General features: G+C 35.2%; 1 pseudogene; it reads left to right on the forward strand.

Annotated features, from left to right (window-relative positions):
- Window positions 1-4,303: 4,303 nt before the first annotated feature.
- On the forward strand, window positions 4,304-5,220 carry LOC107003694 (annotated as a pseudogene).
- Window positions 5,221-5,902: the final 682 nt, after the last annotated feature.

Below are 5,902 nucleotides of genomic sequence, written 5' to 3' on the forward strand. Positions count from 1 at the left end.
TCACTCCGCACCTTGGTCCGGCTACGTGTGTTGCTATCCTAACCCTTATCTTTACCTCATATTAAGCATCGTATTCGATATTTGACTAAGTTATTACCTCATACCAATCAATACTTGCTTATTAGATAGCATACACTAAATCTATGTTGATAATTCTTTTCCTATTATCTACCTCCTTGGTTCGAAAAGTAGCATTAAGGCGAGTTCTAACATTGGCCATCCGTTAAAAAGACTTTCAGCGAAAGAATTATCAATACATGCAAGACACTATTCTAGAATTGTTATTTTAGTTAGGTTTTACCTCATTATTCGCCTATGGATCCCACAACCCTAGTTATGGAGTTTAGTTACCCATAGTCATAATCACAATATTCAAATATCTGATATAAGAATTCATGCACTTACTTCAATGAGAAAGAGTAAAATCTGAAAGTTCACTTGATTAATCAGCAAAAGTCACCAACAATCAATTACAAAAGTCTCAAAATAATCAAGAATCTCACAAAGAGTCTAAAAATAATCTAGAGTCTAACAATACTCAAGGGTCTAATAACCAAGAGTCCAACTTCAAAAACGAGGTTTTTCGAACTATTTATAAAAAAATAAAACCTAATTAAATAAGGACTCTATTTGCTGGAAATCTGTCAAAACGCGGCTGGATCGACGTACCTCACGACGGATCGTCGTGGTCACGACGGACCATCATGGACTCCGTCGTCCCATACTTGTGCAATTTCTTCTGTTACTCTCTTCATTACCCTCGACGGCAGGTATGACAGATCGTCACAGGCACAACGGTCCATCGAGGGTCTCCGTTCTAAAACACTTGAACTCTTGGAATTTGGGTACTGGGACTACTTCTCTGATCTTCATGACGAACCAGCAGGACGGATCGTCATGGCTACGACGGTCCGTCACGTACTCCGTAACCCCACACTTGGTCAGACTTCCCCATCTTCCTTCAGTAGCTGCACTACGATGCCACCAACGGACCTCCACGAGCATGACGAACCGTCACAAGCTCCTTATGTGGTACTTTTCTGTATATCTTGCTCAAAAACCTCCGCATTCATCTTTTAGACAGATTTCCTGCAAATAAAAAGAAACTTACATAAAAATTATCACAAAGGGCTTTTGGACACACTAAACTTAAGGAAAAAGTATTAATAATACCGTGAAACCACGGTATATCAACGGCCAGGACTGACGATCCACCGTCTGACTGACGCCCTCTCGTTGGGTCCGTCAATAGGCCTGTTCGACAGGCCTTTACTAAAATAGGCATAACTTTTTACTCGGAGGTATGATCTTATCAAGGTCGATGACTATGGAAAGATAATTCAATTATTTATATGTGGTTAGGTAATTGAATGCGTAATTAATTTTGTTCTACGAGTTATGACCATTTGAAGTTGACCCAACTGCATTTCCCCTTAACTGACTGCAAATTTTCCACCTACGAACCGTGATGGTCATCCATAGCTCTTGTTAGAGAGTGGGTGAATGAGGATCTCGATCGACGGTCACGGACTACATACCATCGTCTGACCTATGGACCGTCGGTCCGTCCTTCGATTAAGACTTACCTAATTTTTCTGGGCTGAAATTTTTCGTAGTTTCTGATCCCATCGACTGTTTTACGGACTGTCGATGCCACCGTTTGTTGCACCTGCGGAGTTTTCTAAAAAACACTGATTTTGGTCTATTTTGACTACGGGGCGTTACATTATAGCAGAGGGGTTTAATGTTGAAGAGTTCTTTATCTTTGGTTTGAGATACCTACATTATGGAGTGAAGACATCATTCAGTAGGTCCGAACTGAGGATGACGAGGATGTTGAAAAAGTGGGAGATGATTTGTCCCTTTTGTTTCCTAAGCTTGGGCATCTAGTTGGAAATGGAAAGAAGAGAAAAGCAAAGACTTTTACCTTAGATATAGAGTTATCTAGTGAAGTACATTGATATGTTCTCTTCAATACCGGTGATGAAGCAGTGGAATAGTAAAATAAAAACATAGTAATTATGTATCATTTTTTTAATTATAACAAGGCACTTACAACTTTAGTTATAAATTCCTGATAGTCAAACTTGAATTATTCATACTTGCAGGGAGCATAGGATGTTAATTGATAGTAATATTAGATCAAATGCATGGACAAAAGCAAAGAGCCATAGTCAGGAATTCAGCAAATGGTTCAAAGAGAAAGCTAAAAATGTTGAAGTGCCAAATCAATTAAGATGGCTAGCTAAAGGGCCTGATAGGGTGGCAACTAAAAGATATACTGCATATTTCATTAATGGATACTGATTTCATACATTAAAACGTGATTACTCAAGCAAGTCTCAAAATAGTTGAGTGACTTTATCAGCAACAACTAATAGTTTTGCTAGTGCTCGAGATCAGAATCCCATTGAAGGAGAGGTTATATATTATGAGGGTATTCAAGATATCATTGAGGTTGACTATTACAATTGTTTTAGTGTTATAATATTTAGATGTGATTGGTTTCATAATGAAATTGATGAATATGGGTTAACTCATGTGTACTTCAACAAAACACGAAGTACAGATGACCCCTTTGTGTTGGCGTCTCAAGTGCATCAAGTATTTTATGTGGCGGATCCATTTTAGACGGATGTTTATTATGCAAGGAATAAAGTGCCTATTGATTTGTATGACTTGGAGGAAGATAATTGTTCTAATATTGGACATACATTTTTGAGAGAGCTAAGTGAAGACATTGGTCCCTCAGATAGATTATCCGATGTTGACATTAGATGGTCAAGAGACGATGTTCCTGTTGATGTTGTTGATATGCCATCTAACGCTCAATTTTCAGAGGATACAATTATGGGAACATCGGAAGAGGAGGATGACTTTGATTATACTGATTGGGATTTGATGGATGCGGATGATTAATAAATAATATTTGAATGTCTTGTAAATATATATTTATCATTGTTTATTTTATTTTGAGTGAGTGATAAATGTCTTTTCCTTATAAATATATGTTTATTTTATTCCTTTTTCTTAAAATTATAATCTCGTTTGTTTCAGGTGAATCATCTTCTATTTGCAGGCTAGCTAGTAAATCATTAAAGGGAGTCTAAAAACACTACTGACAGGCTAGGACTATAGGAAGGTATGTGTTTCTGAAGTATCTTAGACTTGTTATTGTATCAGATGCACATGTAAAGTACCTTATATTGTGCTTAAAAAGAACTGGTTCTTATTCATATATATAGTTTTGACAGATTTGATAGTCATGAGGGAGGAAGAGACTTCAAAACAAAATAAAAAAGGAAAAGGAAAACAATATGTGCACGGTGGAACACTTACACCTATGGCTCACAAAAGGATTCCTCACCGAGATCAAACGAAAATGTTCAATCTATTCTGCCACGAAATTCCTCTACTCTTGTACGAAAAAATTTACAAGTAGAATTGTCACAAGTGGCTAAGAATTTTTGTACTTTGAAAGCACAGTCTAAAAAGGATGAAATGCCTCAGAGTTGTTCGAGTCTAACAACAAGATCTATACAGAGATCACAGAAACATGTGCCTCCAAATCTCTCCACTTTAAAAGCACAAGTTGTGCAAAAAGAAGTGCCACAAGCACCTATGAATTTTTCCACTATAGAAGCACAAGTTTCTTAGAAACAATTGGAACATGTGCCAAGAGAATATCCTACTGTAGAAGCACATGATAAAAAAACACCAAGTGGAACAAGAGACACAAAATTCAGAAGAAAATGACCTATCAGGAGAACTAGGTAAAAACATATAAATCCACTTCTAAATATTTAAATGTACTGGAATTGTAAAATCAGTTAACATTGTTTCTATGTTGTTTAACTTTGCTTCGTATATTGTAGGCCTCGTGACTCAAAAAAAGCAAAGAGGTAGTACAGTAATGCAAAGTGTTTATGGGCGAAAAGAGCATAAGTTGGTTATGTTGAATAGGTACAATCAACCCATGGTCCTACTAATGTCGTTATAACAAAGTTGCAGAGTTTTCTTGGAACCTTAGCAATCAATGTGGTCCTCTAAACATTCATAATTGGAAGAATATGGACACAAAGGATGATTTGTGGGTGTATACTCAGGTTTGAGTTCCCGCATTTCTAGTTTAAGTTTATAAACTTTTCATACTTTTTACTAATATAAAGAACAAATTGTAGGAGAAATATGATATTCCTAAAAGTGCAAAACTACTTTGGATGGAATTAAGAATGGTTGGAGAAAGTATAAGAATGACTTGTATCAGAAACATTATAAAACATATGATAATGATGATCTGCGAATGGCAAATAAGTCCAAAGATGTTTCAGAATCTGATTTTAAAGATGTTCTAAAATATTTGGCCTCTGAAAAATTCAAGGTTAGATTTATATTTTAAGTTCTTATCTATTCATTTTTATGTTTTTGATTCATTTTAAGTTTACGTAGAATTTACAGACTCATTTATTTATAGGAAATAAGTGAAAGAAGTACCAAAAATCGAAAAAAATTGATGAATCAACATATTGCTGGTAAAACAAGTTTTGCTGTGATACGCAATAATTTTGTATGTTCTTCTGTTAATCATTAAATATGAACTTGCTACCATAAAAGATTTTCAATGTCAATTGTATGTAATTAGGAAAAAGAGAAGGAAAGTCCCGATGATATGTCTTCTAAAGAACTCCTTGTGGCTAAAAGATCAAGAAAACCTTGTCGAGTATACAAGGACTCCAACGAAGATACAATTAATTAAATTGTATGACTTTTAATGTGTTATAAGGTTATTAAATACATTATTTGTTCTTAAATACTTGATTTTTGAATTTGATTTGAAGGATGAAATGGAGAAACCACAAGGTCGATAGAGTGAAGATGACGATCAATCATTTAATGCTTTTACAACAGTAATGAGAAAGCAACACCAGGGAGTCTGAGATTGTATGGACGAGGAGTTACCAAAAGTACTTTGAAAAGGAAAGCGCTTCTGAACCTTATTTAAATTCTAATGATTAGAGGATGGAAAAAATGGAGGAATTGGTAGAGATGATGCATCAAAGGATATTGGAAAATTACAACAAAAAAAAGAAGATATACCCCAAGAAGTTACAAATGATATTCTTGAACGACTTAATCGTATGTACCCAGGACTTCAATTGAATGATGTCACGTTGGCCTCATTGGGTGCTCAATCACTACAAAAAGATATCCAGCCGTTAAATCGTCCATCTTCTAGCAAAAAATCAAGGTATGGAAGTTATTATTTTTCTTATTCACTTCAAAAGTAACTTGGTTTGAATGTCCTGTCTATGTCTATATATTAATGCTGTTTCTAGACTATTTCTACGACTATTTGAATGTGCTGCCTATGTCTATGTATCAATGTTGTTTATGAACAGTTTCTACGATTGTTTGATGTGATGCCTATGTTTATGTATCAATGTTGTTTATGGACAGTTTCTGCGACATTTTGAATGTGCTGCATATGTCTATGTATCAATGTTGTTTCTGTACTATTTGTGCGACTACTTGAATGTGATGATTATGTCTATATATCAATGTTATTTCTGGACTAGGACAAGTGTAGCATGAATTAAAGTATTGGACTGTTTCTACGACTTTAGAATCTGGATCCTTCGATGTTTCTTGAGCATGTCTCCAATCATCTATTATTGTATATTAATGAGAAACAACTTCTTTTTTTCTAACTGGTGAATTCGTGATTCTGTCCTCACGTGTTGACAAAGGATTATCTTTCATGGAGTCTATATGATGTTTTATATCATGTTCTGGAAAGTTATAACTTGTAAACTTGGTGTGTGTGTGATATTTATAATGCATTTTAGTATAGCATCCATTTCCAACTATGGTACAGGAATTGGAACTTCATCTAGGTTGACTC

Source organism: Solanum pennellii, chromosome 11, assembly GCF_001406875.1.
Source record: "Solanum pennellii chromosome 11, SPENNV200".
Lineage (NCBI taxonomy): Eukaryota > Viridiplantae > Streptophyta > Magnoliopsida > Solanales > Solanaceae > Solanum > Solanum pennellii.